The following is a 19850-nucleotide window of genomic DNA, read 5'->3' as shown; positions in this document are numbered from 1 at the left end:
ATGTTTGGATATTGAGTCTTTCTGAGAAGTTATATGGCTCAGATCTCTTTCATAAACTTCTTTTATTGATTCAAACAATTTTGGGAAGAAAATTTCAATAATTTTTGCAGATTAATAAAATTTTTCAAATTCCATTTAAATTTCTCCTCCAGCTGCTGCTTTGTGCAAAACGGTACTTTCGCTTCAGCAACTGATAAAGTATGTTTGAATTATGCAGAAATAAAGGAAATGTACCATATTTAAGTAAAAATATGACATTTTGCCTGATATAGCTCAAGTTCACAAATGTGCAGAAAGAAGTGGTTGATGTTTAATGAGAGTTATCAATATCATTACATATTATTTGCATTGCATTAGCAGCTATAGGCTCCAGCCTCATTGTACTAGCAAACGTATAATAAAGAGACAATTCCTGTCCTGCAGAGACTTTACACGCTGACTTCAGTGGAACTTCTCAGTGTGTGTGAAGTTAAGCATGCCTAAGTCTTTGCAGGATTGGGGCCTAAGTGATCAGCTCGTATAACTGCAGCCGTACTTTCTACCTGCAAAATTCAGATTATGAAGACAGAAAAAGTTTGCTTTTGGGATTTTGATGAAGTTAAAGCTTGTCTTAGCTCATGTCTGAACAATGTGAAGGAAGTATCTTTAAGGCCTGTGCCATTATCATCAGGATTTTGTTATTTAGCATGTTCAGAGTTGGTATCGGGTCTGGATGTTTTGGAAAATTATACATGCCTATAGCGAAGGCAATCATATTGTCTCTGTAGAAACTTACTGAGATTCTACTTATTTAACAGATAAATAGTGGAAAACTTGGGCCTAAATGGTCTCTCTATGCTACAGCCACTTCCCGCAGAAGAGGCTCACCTCTATGGTAGGAGATCTTAGAGAAGACAAAGTCTCTGGCAATGCAGGCCAGAGCAGCAGCTGCTATGCCTTTTACGTGATACAGTGTGTGCTGCTTCCTGTGCCATCCTAATTCTGATGGCTACTACAGAGAGAAAATGCTGAACTTGCCTCTCCACATGCCCTTTGAGAAGGCTAGCTAAATAGTCATGCATAATCATTCCATTGGAGGAGTCCAGAGCTCTTACTAGCCTTACACAAGTGCAAGCTGGGGAAGGCTTTCTATCCCCTCTGCTTCCCTCAGCTATTGTGCAGGGCAAATCACACTGGCCGTTAATTTAAAAAGAAAAAAGTATTTTTCATCTTTTATGTGTTTACATTAGCAACTGTAACTGGGAGATTAATTCCTCTGTGCTTGCCGATCAGAAAAGTGCATTGTCAGATAATCATATGCCATTAGTCATGCTAGGTGACTAAATTTTTTATTCAATCCTTCTCCCTCTGATCCTGTGAATGTTTCCATACTTCACAAACACAGACGCACACTGCCTCCCAAAACACAGACACACACGAGTTTAAACTGCCTGTTTATTACTGCCATGTAGAAACAAAGCAACTTTACAAAATGCATTTTCTAGTCAATTTTATTTAAAAAGGAAAATGCACCACTTTCAGGAGGGAATGCTGATTGTCACCAGCTTTGAATACTAGCACTTGGTAATTTACATTCATAAATGCATTTTAAATGATTGGAGAAGGGTGAGCTAACCCTAATCTCACAAATAGAATATCCCCCAAAAGTCTATTTAAAATATAGAAAATGATAGTGCCCATGTGGCCCTGACCCTGCAAACATGCACGAAGTCAAAAGTGTCAGCCGAGTCTGGGAGATTGAAGTCCTCTGCTTAACCAAAAAATAGATACAGCATAGGCAGAAAAAGGGGTAGCTTGCTGCATAGCATATCACCAATGTGCCTCAAATGTCATCTGGAAAACTATTTTGAAAGGTGTGTAAGGGTAGTTCAGGTTCCACACCAATTACATTTTTGGCCTCTTTCTTGGGATGAACAGCAAGGGTGGCAATTCATTCCAGTTGGGGTGATGTTTCTCTATGATTTGGGACACTTATCTACAAGAAATGGACTAAACACTAGCAGCCCATTTAGCAGAGGCCATCAAAATGCTGTCAGACTAACTTGCTGAATTAGAACTGGCAACCTGGACGTGAAAGGCTGCATACCCCATTTTCAAAGCCTTCCAGCCCCCTGCATTTAATGTAAAATCAGAGAGATTAGAAAAAATAAAGTGATATGATGTGTCCCTTTTCTATCCAAAAGTGCTCCTCAGTTTCCATACTGAATTCTACGAAAGGTATCTCCCTTCATTTTATATTTTCATTGTATACTTTGACATTCGTAACCTGGTTTGTGTTTCTGCTGTCATGATGATAGATGAACACCTGACCCTACCCATCTCAAAAATAGCAACTTGTTAGTGCTGTTCAGTGATTGTCTGTCAGTAAACAATTGGAAGGGGTGTATTGTTTTCAGAGTGAGTTGGAAAAAGTAAATTCACTAACTCCATCAAGCCAATGAAATTTACCACTAGTTTGACAAATTATTCTGTGAACCTACCAGATGTGTGTGGGTGTGAATTTTAGTTATTTATTTTTTGCCTTTAACACCAATAAAGAATATTCTCTTGTGTTAGGGAAGGTTTATAATAAATAATCATAATCAAAGGAGAGGAACTCCTTGAATTTATATCTTGACATTTACAGTAGATTATATATAGATTAAGGCTCAAGATGATCTATGAAGACCAAAATTATACATCACTCCAAGTCATCTGAGCTGCTTCACAAGGGAATGGTGTTTCTATATATTCAACCCAAGTGGCATTGTATCTTCCTCCTAATCACTCCATCTGTGACTTTCAGAAGAGCAACTGAATGAAGGGTGGTTTTGGTACATGATAGTTTGTGTATGTGTGAGGGTGAGAAGTGGGGTAACACAGCATTCATAATCCATACCGCACCCAAAGAGTTACAGTTAAACAAATAGATCTCTCCAGATCTCCATAATATGAATTTTCCTATGATAAGAGGCTTAGTAATCAAGATTAATGAGACACCTATGATAGTAATTTAGATAAGAGTATTAAATTCTAGAAAATAATGTCCTGTGCTCATGCAGCAGCCATTTTTCAAATATTAATAACCTGGTTTTTTGTTTGTTTTTTTTAAATACCAAAATGACATAGGCCAAATGATAAACTACTCATCTTAAAATAGTTTCATTTTAAAAGTCAAACTTATTTTTGGTAAGAAAAGTACAAAATAGCATCTCTAAATAACTCATGTACCACATTTTATTTCACCCAAAGAGTCCTGGGACGATCCTCGATACCTCCTAACTAGCTCACAGTGATGCTACTTCAGGTAGAGGTGAGCTGGGATGCATTTACTTTTGAACCTAGCTATGTGTCTTTATTTGATGGCACAGAAGGATTGCTAAATACCAATATAAGTGTTTCTCTTTCTCCCCATCCCATAAGAGCACAGAAGCAAGGGATCAAGATTAACTCCTGAACTCCAATGCCTCATATTACACTGGTAGCAACCCTTTTCCCCCCATCCCTGTCTGCTTTAAAAAAAAAAAAAAAAAAAAAAACAGCCAAACTATTTTGATTCAGAAGTCTTTCTGGGCCTAATTTTCAAAAGTACTGAGCATCTACCACTCCAATGGAAGATATCTGTGCCCCACACCACTCCAAACTATTTATTAAATTACTACCAAGCTTAGAACAATAGCTGCCCGGGTAATATAATTTGCATGAGCTATTAACCTCTGAAAATATGGACTTTAAAATTAAAATTAGAATTGGGCCTGAGGTATAAAGTTCCAATCCAACTCCAAACTTTCTCCAAATTTGGAATGTAAGTGCGCATAAATGTTTGGAGTGTTTGGATCTGTTTTTTGTTTTGTTGCAGGTGGGGTGGGGGGACGGGGACAGGGAGGGGAGATCAGGGCCACTGGGGAAATTTGGATCCAAATATAGATCCAAACGTCCAAATTCAAGAGTTTTTTAGATCTGAGGTTTTGTTTCAGGCCATTGTTATTTACAATGGAAATATTAACACACTCTCCTGTACAGCAACACTATAATTGTGGCAATGAAATATACAGTTAAGACTAAATCCTGTAACCATGGATATCAATGGCAAAATGATTACTGACTTCAATATGAAAAAGGTAAAAATCTAAAAGAAATAAAATAGTTGTAGGTATAGAAAAGTAATACTTTTGCTATATGCATATATTAACTTAGAAAGTTACTTAATCAGCTTCAAGCCTAAGAAATGCGTGAGAAAGAAAAGAAGGGGGGGGCTAGTAGATAAAGAAGAAGTTGAAGGCCGAACAGACATCAAGCGCCTGGATACAGATAAAGGGCAAACCACAAGATGTAGAAATCAACATCTACCGCCCTTCCTGATTTTGCTAAGGCTATGTGCCAACCTAGGTTAATTAACGGGCCCAGTAGTCAGGAGTTATCTTCCTTGAAAGGAAAAACCCTTGACTAAACAATCCCGTTAGAAAAAGGTCAAAAAGGCACCTTAAAAGACGCATGCGTAATGAGGTGTTAGAATATTATCGCACACCCTGCATAGAAAATTGGTTCATTAGCATGAACATGGAATGACGTTTGTATGAAAAAGACAATGTATGTAGTAGGCGGTCACGAAAGGTGTAAACCTTTTAGTACCCAGCCAATGGGGAACGAAGGGAGGGATTCTTTCGGCCGGGATAGGGAATATATACTGCTGAATAATAAAGGAGGCGCGCGCTCCTTTCAGAACAGATTTTTGTTCTGGAGTTGTGCCCAGCTTTGCAAACCTGTTAAAGAAACAAAAAGTAGTTTTTTTTTTTACTCTTTACCTGTATCCGATGTTCTTTATTAAACCTTTTTAGTCAAAGGTATTTTTTTCAAATAGAAAAAAGATTTCCCCTTCACATGTTGTTAAAAGATGACAACCAATCACTTTTAATGAAGCTTCAAAATGTAGTGACACTTTTGGGACTAAGTTGCACTACTGGGAGAAAACAGCAGGAAAAATTCTCATAAGGTCTCTGTTCTATATGGAGAACATGACATATATGTGTATGTGCATGTGATATGTACAAAAGGCAGGGGGAGAACTCAGATCTGACTAGAGATGACACTCGTCTGCTCCCTGTCTTTCTTTACAAACAAAATAATATGAAAACTGAAAGAGGCAGCTGGGCTATTTAAAGCTGATTAAACTGCTGACTATTTAAATACTAAGATTTGTACAATATATACTGGCTGTGTAATTGACAAAAGGAAATGAAAAGCCAGACTGCCCCCACACAGCACCCAAAGATGAGAATCTGAAGACAAATCAGTCTCATGTCTGAATTCATAAAGGAGCTGCATCTAAGAGAATGTCTGAAGAGAAACTTGCAAAAATTTGGCATTCAAATGAATATCTATTTGCTCTTCAGACCCCCCTCCCCCGCTCCTCTCCTCTCCCCCTCTGAAACAGAGCTTCATGAATCTAGAGAATTGCTCAAGTTTTAGATAGGGCAGGTCGGATTTCCTCAGTACTGACAAATATTTTGTCAGAAAAAGGAAAATGCAGTGAAATCAGACAAACACACAAGTTTTCCTGTCCATAGGCAGTTTAATGAACACAAAGTATATTTACAGGCGTTCACTGTCCTACTTGCTGTCAGAAAAGATTGCTGCTGGGAGCCAGGCCCTCATAGTGTCTCATCATCTTCCATCTGGAAGTTTCTATTCAGACCTTCACTGTGTGCTGCTATTTTGGAATTGAGGCAGTGGATTCTAATCTCTTATGTAGCTAATGGTGACTAGTCTCCGTACGTCAATGGCCACAATGATATTATAAGGCATTTTATATATGTAATAGTCCCAAAGTATTATCTAAAGGTTTAAAATAGTATTTGGGATTTTCACTCTGTGAGTCACATTAATATTAACGAGAGTCATACAACTAAATACCTATGTACCCCTTTTTAAAGGTTTAGAGGACAGCATTTATGGTCTATAAAATCTGATGTTGATGATAAGGATCTAAACATCACACCATTAACTGCCAAAGGTACTAGATGAGCAGCTTCTTCTCTATTAGTAACAGTTAGTCCTATGTCAAAGTTAAGAGTAAATAAACAAAGCCATTCCCCGGACAGGGTTTCCAAAGCCCTACTCTGTCCTTCCTTCATAACAGGCCAGAAAATAGTAGAAATCCTGCTGTCTTTTTACCGCATGTGGTACTCTGAATCTTTACTACAGGGCTCAGGAAGGGAAAAAGATGGACCCATGATTTATTAACTGATCAAAGACAAGCACTGAAAGAAGCTATGATGATGGGCATTTAGCATCTGGTCTAGTGAAATATGAGTAGTTGAGCTGTGAAGGCATGATATATGATAATGCACTTGATGGAAAAACCAGTTATGACCCCGTTCCATAATAACTGTAGCTCTCCAAGATGTGTTGCACATGTCCATTCCACTTCGTGTTGGTGTGCCCAGCACACAGCCATTGGAAGCTTTTTTCCTCAGCAGTACCTATTGGGTGGCTCGAGCTACCTCTGCTGCTGTGCGCCACAGCATGCAGGTATAAAGGGCAGAGCTGCCCCAGCCCCCATCAATTCCTTCTTGCTGTAACTCCGATGAAGAGGGGTAAGAAAGCAGATAGTGGAATGAAGTCATGCAACACATTTCAGAGAACAATAGTTACGGAACAGGTTAGTAACCATTTTTTCTTCTTTGAGTGATTGCACATGTGCATTCCATTCTTGATGACTCACAAGTCTTAAGACTGGAGGCAGGATTGGAGTCAATTTCAATAAAGATTGAACATCCCACTCTAGCATAGTCTCTCGAGTCTTTAGCCACAGCATAGTGGGAGGCAAACGTGCGGACTAAGGATCAGGTTGCTGCTCTATAAATGTCTGCAATTAGGACTTGTTCCAGAAAGGCCATCAAGTCTGATAGTGACCTTATCGAATGAGCCTTGACAGTTTGGTGGAGCAACATTAGCTAAATCATAGCACATGCATATGCAGGATGTGATCCAGGAAGAAATTCTCTGTTTGAAGAATGATTGATTTCTTACTCTGTCTGCCATTGCTAAGAATAGCTGGAAAGATTTATGAAAGTGACTGGTTCTGTCCAGGTAAAATGCCAAGTCTTTTCTGATGTCCAGGGTATGCAAACGCTCTTCCTCCCTGATCATACGTGGTTTTAGGTAGAATACAGGCAAATAATTTAGCTGGTTGATGTGGAAAGACGACATCTTTGGTATAAACTTCAGATGAGGACTCAGGTAAACCCTGTCCTTAAAAAAAGATTGTATATGGAGGTCCTGACATTAATTGCCTAGGGAGGTTGTGGAATCTCCATCACTGGAGATTTTTAAGAGCAGGTTAGACAAACGCCTGTGGGGTTGGTTTACATAATACTTAGTCCTGCTTTGAGTGCAGGGGAGTGGACTAGAAGACCTCTCAAGGTCTCTTTCAGGCCTACAATTCTAATATTTCTATTGAATCAGGCCTACAATTCTATGATTCATATGAATCATGATTCTATGATTAATTACCACAGCTCCCTATTCTTCTGGCCGAGGTAATGGCCACCAAAAATGCCACCTTCATTGATAGATACAGCAGCAAGGAGAGAGCTGATCGTTCAAACCTGGGACCTGTATATCTTGACGATACTAAGTTTAGATCCCACAGGGGCATGAGGTCTTGAACTTGAGGATTTAATTTGACTAAGTCCTTTAAAAACAATATGAACATGTCATCAGAGAAAATAGGTTGTCCACTTTAGGATGAAACTCAAACTCAGCCAGATGTATTCTGATGGAACTAACTACTAACTCTTGGCGTTTCACGTATAATAAGTAGTTTAGAATATGTTGAACTGACAAACTGGTTGTTGATACCCTATATTGGTAAAACACCTCCATTTAGCAATGTAAGTACTTCTTGCAGAAGGCTTTCTACTATTTAGCAGGACCCTCTTGAACACTTTTTGAGTAAGCCTGCTCTCTAGTGTCTAGCCATGAAGCATCTAGGCAGCTAAGTGAAGGGATTGTAGGCTCGAGTGGAGTAGGAAACTGTGATGAGGAGGTTACTTACCTGTAACTGGAGGTTCTTTGAGATGAGTGTTCCCTATCTGTATTCCACTGAGGGTTATGTGTATGCGCCATGAAGCCAGGGCCCAAGCTTCTAAAAGTAGTAGTGTCAGTTGGTTCACACATGCTCTCTTCTTCCATCTTAATGATTTCGACTGAGGCGATAAAGGGTGGGGCGGACTGACTGCGCCCTCAGTTACTTCTTCACCACAAATCAACCAGATCTGCAGCAGAGGGGAAGGAAGGCAGGACTGGAATACAGATAGAGAACACTCATCTCAGAGAACCTCCAGTTACAGGTAAGTAACTTCCTTTCCTTCTTCGAGTGATGGTCCCTACTGTATTCCACTTAGGATGATTGACAAACAGTACCTAGTTAGGAGGAGAATGCAAGAAAGATGATGGAATCCTGGAACGGGGGACAGCCGCACCAAATGAGGCATCTGTTGCAGAGTCTTGCACCAGGGCATAATGGGAAGAGGTGTGTATCAAACTCCATGTGGCCGTCCTACATATATCCATGAGCAGTATGTGGTGAAGTGTGGCCATGGTTGATGCTTCCACTTTCATGGAATGGACTTATATCTCAAGGGATGGAGACAGTACAGATAACTGATAATAAAGCATAATGCACCCTGAAACCCACTTAGAAATTCTCTGAGTGGAGATGGCCTGCCACTTAATCCTTTCTGCTATAGTGACAATAGTCTAGGAGAGTTCCTGAACCGTTCCATCCTCTGTGGGTAACAGGGTAGGGCCCTATGGACCTCAAGGGAGTGAAGGTGCTGTTCCTCCTCTAAGGCATGCGGCTTTGGAAAGGTAAGTAAGGTAAGGCAGGTAAGCGTATGGGTCGATTGAAGTGAAAGCGGGAAACCATTTTTTGCAGAAACTTAGGATGCAAACGCAGGAAAACTTTGTTCTTATGGAATGTGGTGAAAGGAGGGTCTGCCATCATTGCCCCCAATTCACCCACCCTTCTTGCAGAGGTAATAGCTATCAGGAAAACGACCTTCATGGAAAGAACGGAAAGGGAGCAGTAGGCCAGAGGTTTGAAGGGCGACTTCATCAATGCCATGAGGACAAGGTTGAGGTCCCACTGGGGAGCGATGGGTTGAATGGGAGGATATGAACACATAAGGCCCTTCCAGAACTGAACAGTCAATAGGTGAGTGAAAACCAACTTCCCTTCCACAGAGGGGTGGAATGCACTAATGGCTGCTATGTGCATTTTGATGGATCTAAGAGCAAGCTCCAGCACCTTCAGGGACAGGAGACAGTCCAAAAGGAGAGGAATGCGTATGGCCTCAGGACCAAGACTTTTCTTTTGGGCCCAGGAGGTGAAATGTTTCCATTTGGCTTGGTAGGACTGCCTTGTGGATTCTTTCCTGATAATCAGGAGGATGTCTCACACTGCTGATGCGCATTTTCATTATGTGCTAGTGAAGATGCCCATTCAAAAACCAGGCTCTCAGGTGAAGCATCTGCAGATCGGATTGCCTGATCCTGCCATTGTGTTGTGTGAGCAGTTCCAGGAACATCAGTAGCGGGAATGGAGGATGCTTTAACATGTGGAAAAGAAGAGGAAACCAGAACTGGCAAGGCCAGAACCGGGCAATCAGAATGACTGTCATTCTCTCCCGGCGAACCTTGTGAAGGATGCGGGGCAGGAGTAGTAGGGGAGGGAAGGCATAATTAATCCAGTCCAACCAGACGATGAGTAGAGCATTGCCTTGGGAGTGGACTCCAAGCCCTCTCCTGGAACAGTACTGGTTATATTTGGTGTTGGTGTGGGAGGCAGAGAGATCCCTGACCGGAGTCTGCCAATGGTGAAAAATGTCTGCAACCGCAGAGTCTTGTAGTTTCCATTCGTGGCTGGTCAAGAAATTCCTGCTGAGAACAACTGCAAGTATGTTGTGAGCCCCTGGGAGGTAAAGCCACTGACAACAAGATACTGTGTGCATTACACTACTTCCAGAGGTGAACTGCCTCTGCACAAAGCGCTGGTGACCTCATGGCCCCTTATTTATGTAATAAACTGCAGTGATGCTGTCCAACATGATGAGAGCATGGCGGGAGCAGAGGGAGGAGAGAAATGCGCGGCATGCTCTCTGTACTGCCCGAAGTTCTAAGATGTTGATGTGCATCCTGGATTCCCGAGCGTTTCAAGTCCCTTGCGTCATGTATTTGCCTATGTGGGTGCCCCATCTGTTGAGCAACTCATCCATAATGATTGTTATGCTTCAGGAAGAGGGAAGGAAAGGCATTCCGGTACAAACCTGATCTGGGTCCATGTACCACTGAAAGGAGGAAAGAACCTCAGGGAGAACAGTCAGTAGGGTGTCCAGGGAATGGAACATCGAAGAATGGGCTCTCTAGACAGCGGAAAAGATGAGTGAAGGCAGCGATGTTAGTGGATGTTGCCGTGTGGCCGAGAAGGGAAAGGCAAAATCTGTCTGGAACCACAGAATTGGAGGTCACTGAAGCAATCAGTTCTAGCAGGGTCAAGAACCTGTCATGTGGTAGATAAACATGCACAGAGATCACGTTGATGCATGCCCTGATGAACTCCAGAGACTGAAGGGTCCATCATCAATTTTTCACCATTCACACTTACCCCTAGGAAGGAGAGGAGTAGAAGCAGCAGGGAAGTAGATGCTCAAACCTCATGTCTGGAATGAGCTACCAGCATCCAGTCATTGAGCTAAGGGAAGATGAGGACCCCTTGATGTCAGATGTTCAAACTGTGGAGCCGGCAGAACCAAGTGAGTCAGATGGGGAGTGCTCAGGAACACGACCTGAAGGTGGCAAATCCAAAGCAGGGGAGTGAAGTCTCTTTGGAGGTGAATCCATCAGAAGACGCGGGGATCTCACCTTGAAATGCATCACTTCTCCATGGCCAGAACTCATGGAGGATGCAGTGTCTTTCTTGGGCCTTGAGGAAGATTTACTGTCATGCATATAAACATGCATCCTTGCCTCACAGCTAGGCCCTACCATGAGGTCCGTAGCACTGATACCGGCAGAATCAGACTGGAGTTCTGTGGTAGGAGGCACACTCCTCGACTGTTCAGGCCAATGGACAGGAGAGGGTTCGTTGGCCTGGATCTGACTGTGGCCTCATGCTGACCTCCATAAGGTGCTTTTGAGGTGGAGAAACTGACCTTCCAGGGTATGAGCAAGGAAGGAGAGGCAGATACTGCACCTTGAGGCGACATGGGCTTCCCCCAAGCAGTAAAGACAATGTTGGTGCTCGTCGCTGATTGACAATGACTGAGGGCAGGAAGCGCAGATCTTGAACCCAGGCATCTTTGGCATAATCCAGTACCCAGGCATGGGCGCTGGGGGTGTGGTGATGATGGTGGTGGGAGGGGTGGGAGGCAGGAAACTGTCAAAGCAGCGTTCCAAATCCCTTAAATCCTAAGAAAACCACTAACACTAATAGCTATTACAAAAACAATAAAATGCTAACTATATACAAGATAAAACAGTCTTTTTAGAGAAATTTGGAAAGTGCATCACAAGGGATGGGAGACTAGCAGAAGCTACGAGTTGGACCAGGTGGTGGTAAGAAGGAACTGAGAGCATGATTGGTCTGCCCTGTCCTTTATCGCCTCAGTTGAAAGCATGAGGTGGAATAAGGGTGCATGTGCAGACCAATGGACACTACTACTTTTAAAAGCTCTGGCTCTGGGCGCATGCAGATAACCCTCAGTGGAATATAATAGGAACCATCAATCAAAGAACTAGAATAGGAGAAGTGAAAGTGGAGGTTTTCCTGACAGCGTCAGGAGAGTGGAGAACCACTGCTGATGGGCTATAAGTAAGACACGAGCCTGGTCCTGTCTTATTTTTAGCAAAACCCTGTGAATGAGTAGGATTGATGGAAAAGCAGAGAATCTTGCCTGACCACATCAGTAAAAAGGTGTCTGTTATGGAACCTGGGCTGTGACCCACAGAGAACAGAACTGCTGACACTTTCTGTTGGACTTCGTCCCAAATAGGTCTACTAGAGGAAACCCCCACTGCTAGATGATGTATCTGGTCACATCTGGGTGAAGAGACTCATGGTGACTCGCAGACTGCTCAGAAGGTATACTAGGTTGTTTTGTATGCCTGGCAGGTAAGATGCTTCTACATCTATTGAGTTGGCAATACAGAGCTCCCAGAGTAGAGCTGTTTCTTGACAGAGTGGAAAAGAGTGGGCTCCCTCTTGTTTGTTGAGGTAAAACATTGCTGCCATGTTGCCTGTAAGTACTAATAGGCTGCTTCCCCTGCAATACTTGGCATGCCAGTCTGAAAGCTTTCAGTTCTCTGACATTGATGTGGAAAGCTAAGTCCTCTGAGGAACATAGACCCTATGTTTGTGGAGAACCCAGGTGAGCTTCTGAACCCAGAGCCAAATCATCTGTCACTAATGTGAGAGTTGGTTTTGGACAGGCAAAAGGAACGCCTACACATATGTAGGCTGTATCTGTCCACCAATCTAAGGAGATGAGGACATGGGAGGGCGCTTTTACCACCGATCTAACTGATGGCGGCTTGGCGAGCAGGGTGGATTGATTTAAATCATGACTTAAATCACCAAGAGTAAATCACTGATATAAATCAAGTTTCCCACTGATACTTCACATATTTCTTAAATAATGGTGCAAATCTGATCACTAAAACATGTTAATTTACAACTCAGTAGAGCATTTTACAACATCTAGGAGGGTATATTTTGTGTAATTTTTTAGATAACTTGATTTTTATTAATTTAGGAAATAGTACATAATACTCATGACCTGTGTCAAGCTGCATATGCAGCAGCAGTACATTAGGAATGGTAAGAACTAAATCACACACACAAACACAATAAGCACATATATTTTATTAAACTAAATCTTAAATGTTACATAAATGTTTCACATTTACAATTGCAGCAGTCTCCTGAGTTGCTGGCTGATGGCTGTCCTTAAACTTCTTTTTTTTTTTTTTTTTTTTTTTAAATTTTCAAATTTGAGTAACTCTAATGAACAAGTCATCACAACACTAAATGTACACTAACTTTAAAACTTCTACAACTAGCTCTCATTCTTCCCCACTCCCACTATCATTTATTTCATAGATTGAAACACAAATACGAGTTTTCCTGCTTTTTCAACTCCCAGTCGATTTTTTTAGCTTTGAGTGAATAATACCAAACGATGAAAATATTCTGTCTGAGAGAAATTTAGTATTTTACTGGTGATTTACAAAAATAAATTAAAAAAAAATCCAATTTAAATTAAAAAAAAATCCGAGTTAAATAAAAAAATCCAATTTTTAAAAAAAAATTATTTTTATCCACCCTGTTAACGAGTAAACTGATGCCAGCCAGCCCTGCAGCGTTCTGAGTTGTAGTCTGGCATATTGAAGCATGTAGATGCAAGAGGCCATATGATTCAGAAGATCAGTCTGTAGTTCCCTGGATCCTCTTTCCTCCCTTCCTTGAAGATGGGCACTATATTTGCTTTTTTCCAGTCATCAGGGACCTCCCCCAATTGCCATGAGCTTTCAAAGATAATAGCCAATGGCTCTGAAATCACATCAGCCAACTCCCTCAGCACCCTCGGGTGCATTGCATCTGGCCCCATGGACTTGTGTCTGTCCAATCTTTCTAAATAGTCTTGGACCTGTTCCTTCAGCACTGCGGGATGTTCACCTCCTTCCCATTCTGTGCCGCCCAGTGCAGTAGTCTGGGAGCTGACCTTGTCTGTGAAGACAGAGGCAAAAAAGGCATTGAGTACCGCAGCTTTCTCCACATCCTCTGTCACTAGGTTGCCTCCCCCATTCTGTAAGGGGCCCACACTTTCCCTAATCTTCCTCTTGTTGGTAACATACCTATAGAAACCCTTCTTGTTCCCCTTCACGTCCCTTGCTAGCTGCAACTCCAATTGTGCTTTGCCCTTCCTGATTTCATTCCTGCATGTTTGAGCAGCATTTTTATACTCCTCCCTAGTCATCTGACCAAGCTTCCACTTCTTGTAAGCTTCTTTTTTGTGTTTAAGTTCACCAAAGACTTCTTTGTTAAGCCAAGTTGGACGCTTACCATATTTGCTATTCTTTCTGCACATCGGGATGGTTTGTTCCTGTGCCCTCAATAAGGTTTCTTTAAAATACAGCCAGCTCTCTTGGATTCCTTTCCCCCTCATGTTAGCCTCCCAGGGGATCCTGCCCATCAGCTCCCTGAGGGAGTCAAAGTCTGCTTTTCTGAAATCCCTGGTCTGTATCCTGCTGTTCTCCTTTTTTCCTTTTGTCAAGATCCTGAACTGAACCATCTCATAGTCACTGCTGCCTAAGTTGCCACCCACTTCTACTTCCCTTACCAAATCTTCCCTGTTTGTGAGCAGCAGGTCAAGAGAAGCACTGCCCCTAGTTGGTTGCTCCAGCACTTGCACCAGGAAGTTGTCCGCAACACTATCCAAAAACTTCCTGGATTGTTTGTGCTCTGTTGTATTGCTCTTCCAGCAGATGTCAGGATGATTGAAGTCCCCCATGAGAATCAGGTCCTGTGAACTGGAAACTTTCCCTAGTTGACTGGAGAAAGCCTCATCTATCTCATCCTCCTGGTCTGGTGGTCTGTAACAGACACCCACCACAATATCACCCTAAGCATTCCTCCAGCCTCTTAGTGTCTTTTGAGTTGGGGGTGGCAGCCTGATGTCCCTATCATTCTCTCTCATTAGTTTCTGTGACAACTAATGAGCCCGGAGGTGGATGAATATAAAGGTACTCAAACCCTTGGGGGATACATAGTATTTTCTGCCTTTTTAGAGGTGAGAGGCAAAGAGGATGGAATCTGCCATAAAGTCTTTAACGGCTCTAGTATCACCTTGTTAATTGGCAGACCTACTCTGGAGTACCCACTGATGATAAAATGTCAACTAGGAGACATGAGAACTCCCTGACCTCTTCGACCTGTACACATAAGTCTGCAGCCACTCTTTTTAACAACTCCTGATAAACTTTATAAAATCATCATCAGGAGGAGGAGAAGTCGTGCCAGACGTAACGACCTTGTCTGGACAGGATGAAGAAGCAGCCAAGACTGGAGGGGGTAGAATCTGTTCTAATCAGCTGTTGCTCTGTTTCTGGAACCTCCTCCTGATGCTTGTATTGAATCTTGTACCAGACTGCAGATGGAGCTGCCCTGGGTGTAGATTCAACCCTTCTACATGAAGGTCTGAAGAAGACCTGGAAGCTGGAGGAAAACCCCCACGGTTCCAAAATGGCCACTGACATGGAGCAGGGCCCCATTGTCCCGGCCACTTTCCCATGGCAGGTCCCATTAAAGGGTCAGGGTGATAGGTGGGAAGAGAGGATCTGTGCAGATGTTGGCAGGTCCTCCTTCAGGGTTGTGATACGCAAGATCTCACCTCCAAATCGAACGAGGATTTCCCTTTCTCTGACCATGGTGGGGCTGATCCAGTTGATGCTGGGGACCAGTGTGAGAGACTGGTCATGGATGGAGTGATGCCATCACAGAAGGCTTCCCTTTGAATGGTACTGAGAGGCTGCCTGACTGGGGAGCAGACAACTACAGTACTGGAAGTCAAATTGCTGGCAGAAGTGGCAGCAGTGCTGAAGAATTGGACTCCTGTAAGGAAAGAGACAGTGGCACCAAGAGGCAGAGCAGGTTTCTTGCCGCTGCAAACACCTCCTGGGTAGCTGGCAACAAGATGGTCTCTTGTTGTGGTGCCGAAGGTGACAGGGCCTCTTGTAGAACCACAGCCAACTTAGGCAGCAATTTGGAGGAGGAATGCTTAGGTTTCAGGTGCACTCTACTTGATTCCTTCTCAACGCTCTTATCAGACAGAGGGTGGAGATGTTCCCCTGGCCGATGCCACTTTGGAAGCTTTCTTTTTTTCCTCAGGGCGAGGGAGAATGGTACCAGGATTTTGCTAAAGCTGGAGGTGCATTTCTCACTGAAGCCGCAGCACTTTATACTGAGTCAGACCAGGAAGGCTCCAATGGAGGCCTGAGAGCTACCTCCAGCAACAGGAATTTCAGCCTGGCCTTTGTCCTAGGCTTGAATTCCCTGCAAATCTGACACTGGTCCTTCATATGTGCTTTCCCCAAGCACTTCAAGCAGCTATTATGCGGATCACTCACTGGAATAGGTCTGGAGCAAGAAGCACATGGCTTGTAACCCACTGATTGGGTTATACCTTGGTACCACGAATAGAAAAAACCCCAAACGGGGAAAACAACAAGTCAGAAAAACATATTTTATATAAATGTTACTATCTTAACAATACTAAAGACTAGACACTAGCCTAACTACACACACACAGACACACACACAAACACACACACTATGATCACAAAGGCTGGGAGAAAGAACTGTTCTGGTAGAGAACAGGGTTCCCAACGTCTGTCATAGATGGTAAAAAGGAACTGAGGCGGGCTAGGGGCAGATCTGCCCTTTATACCAGCATGCAGTGGCACGCAGCAGCAGAGTGAGCTTGAGCCGCCGAACGGGTACCGCTGAGGGAAAAGGTTTCTGACAGCTGCACGTTGGGTGCACCGACACCAAGAACTGAATGCACACATGCAGTCACCTGAAGAAGGAATTGATTGATCCAGTATAGTAAATCCTATGTTTCTAGTGTTCTTAAAGAATGGATCAATAGATACAGAGTAGTGATCAACAACTTCTATATACTGTGATAGAAAATTATGGGGAGAGGAAAGGCAAAGAAGGGAGATATGAATATTAAGCTCTAATTATATGTCTCCAACTTCCTTTCCACTGGTGCCCATGTCAATACACATCCTTTATAGGTGGGGTCCTTGAAATACAATCTATAATAGTGTACATTAGTTCAAAAAAGCTAGGTTCTTCATAGACTTTAAGCTCAGAAGGGACCATTAAGATCATCTAGTCTGACCTGCACAAAGCAGGTCACAGAACCTCACCCACCCACTCCTGTAGTAGACCCCTAACCTATGACTGAGTTATTGAAGTCCTCAAATCATTGTTTAAAGACTCAAGGTACAAGAGAATCCACTAGCAAGTGATCTGTGCCCCATGCTGCAGAAGAAGGCGAAAAACCCCCAGGGCCTCTGTCAATTTCCCTCGGGGGGGGAAATTCCTTCCTGTTCCCAAATATGGCAATCAGCTAAAGCCTGAGCATATGCACAAAACTCACCAGCCAGACACCCGGAAAGAATTCCCTTTAGTAACTCATAATCCACCCCATCTAACATCCCTTCACAGGCCATTGGGCATATTTACCACTAGTAGTAAACGATCAGTCAATTGCCAAATTAGGCTGTCCCCTCATACTATCCCTTCCATAAACTTATCAAGCTCAGTCTTGAAGCCAGCTAGGTTTTTTGCCTCCATTGCTCCCCTTGGAAGGCTTGACCAGAACTTCACTCCTTTAATGGTTAGAAACCTTCGTCTAATTTCAAGTCTAAACTTCCTGATGGCCAGTTTATATCTATTAGTTCTTGTGTCCACACTGGTACTGAACTTAAATAATTCCTCTCTTTCCCTGGTATTTATCTGATGTATTTATAGAGAGCAATCCTATCTCCCCTCAGTCTTCTTTTGGTTAGGCTTAACAAGCCAAGGTCTTTGATTCTCCTCTCATAAGGCAGGTGTTCCATTCCTCGGATCGTCCTAGTAGCTCTTCTCTGCACCTGTTCCAGTTTGAATTAATCTTTCTTAAACATGGGAGACCAGAACTGCATAGAGTATTCCAGATGAGGTCTCACCAGCACCTTGTATAACAGTACCAACTCCTCCCTATCTCTACTGGAAATACCTTGCCTGATGCATCCTAAGACTGCATTATCTTTTTTCATGGCCACATCACATTGGCAGTTCATAGTCATCCTGTGATCAACCAATATACCCAGGTCCTTCTCTTCTGTCACTTCCAACTGATGCGTCCCCAGTTTATAGCAAAAAATTTTATTAAAAAAAAAAAAAAAAAAAAAAAAAGAAGATAATCTCGCCATTTCCATTGTCTATCCTTTTCCCCCAAGGAAGCAAGAATTTTGTATTACAAGATTCTAAAAAAATGCTCTACATTAGCTTTTATTTTTCCATTATGAGTCCAGTCAGATTATACTGTCAGCTGACTTCCACTTTACCAGCAGGGAATCTCATTTCTACTATGTCCTATGCATTTTACAAGGCCTTGATGAACCTTAAACGAGATGGATATGGGGAGAATGAATTACAGAGTGATGAAAATGAGAAACACTGAGGATCCCAAACACTGCACCATCTGTGCTACTTTGTTGTATTACACAAAAGCACAACTGCAAATTAAATATAGTGTCAAATGAATGCTTGATAATCCCAAATTGATATCTTGTGCTTGGCATAACCTGCTTTCTAAGAGTCCAGTTTGATCACTGACCTAGTTTCACTGATTTGGCTTTCGGAGTAATGCTTTTGCTGGTATGCCAAGACACAGAAACTCAATGCTACTGTGACTGGATTAAGAGTGGATCAAATGTTTAATGTATAAAACTGTGGCTTGATCCATACTACAAGGTGTGATGATCTGCCGTAAGACTTTTGCCAGGAAGGTCATTCAAATTAGAGCCTGAGTTATCAAAAAAATATTCTGATGCCCTAATAAACGAGATAAAGATAGGAATGTACATTTATTTCAGTGGAAGGCAGCCAGCCAGCATTTTACTTATATTTTGTTATGTTTTATGCTTGGGACATGCATCTTAGCAAGAACTCTAAGGTCGTATGGCTTGCAAGGAAAAGTCCCACCACGCTGAAGCAAGGACTCAAGATATAACAAAGCCATAAATTAGGGTATTTGCAATTATGTATGCTACCAGCCTATTTACCCCATTATAGTCCATGTGCCTCTCCACCTTAGCTACAATGAAGTACCTGCCTGCAGCCAAAATATCACACACACACTTGAGGCCAGGACTTCCTTAATTATTCCTGCTGCCTGACTGTTCAAAGTGGCTTCTGAACTATGATCTCAGTGTATGCATAATACTGTTCAATAATTTTTGGTGCTGTTTCAGCCTTGTTAATGTTTGATATTGAATTTTAAAAGTAGAAATAGTTTCCACTTCAGATTGCTCCACTGTATAACTGAAACAGTATTTACCCATGTTCATAGCCCAAACGTTGATAAGATTCTCAATAATCACTTGTTCCTGCTAATGCTGCTGTATTGCTGGCTTTATTCAGTAAATTCAAGGATAACACCCAGTATTGGGATGAGCCAAACTGCACTTGTCCAATATACTTTGCAAAAAACTAGTCCTCACTACTCACTTGTATTTCAGTGTAACCTTTTCACTACAAATCTGGAACTGCTGTTCCACTGCTATGGAGGAACTCACACAGACACATTGACCCAGATCTATCAATTATTAGAATATGGATCTGTTCTTGTTTGTGAAGAAAAAATACCTAAGGGTCAGGAATTTTATAAACACTTTTTGAAGAGATCCTTGTTTTTGCTTGTTTGAAACGCAATTTTGAGCTGATTGGAGTCATTGTTTTGGTTTGTATTATTTCAGACAAAGCAACTTGCACATGGTTTCCTGTGCCTTTTTGCACAAGACACTTGTTAGTAGGAGATTAGGTGAGAGTAATGGAAAATTTATATCACAAATGCCATGGTTAAATTCTGCATGCTCATTTATTCAGCAGGCATGTCCTGACATATGCCATGGCTAAAACTGCATACCCTTATAAACAGTTTTATTCCTTTAATATCTAGGCAAAACAGATGTGTTGGGGACAGGCTGTTTTTCCACCACACCTAATAGGTTGCCATTATCTATTAAAATTAATA

The 19850-nt window shown here is 42.2% G+C and overlaps 1 protein-coding gene across 2 annotated transcripts in view; it reads right to left on the bottom strand.

The window, feature by feature from the left end:
• Window positions 1-19850, bottom strand: part of PEAK1 (pseudopodium enriched atypical kinase 1) — a 196908-nt gene that overhangs the window by 8095 nt on the left and 168963 nt on the right. The gene's annotated exons all lie outside the window — the stretch shown is intronic.

The sequence above is a fragment of the Emydura macquarii genome, unplaced genomic scaffold, assembly GCF_026122565.2.
Source record: "Emydura macquarii macquarii isolate MOO-44397 ecotype Brisbane River unplaced genomic scaffold, CSIRO-AGI_Emac_v2 contig_3451, whole genome shotgun sequence".
NCBI lineage: Eukaryota > Metazoa > Chordata > Testudines > Chelidae > Emydura > Emydura macquarii.
Note: the sequence above shows the minus strand (reverse complement) of the source record. Positions and strands in the feature narration are given on the sequence as shown.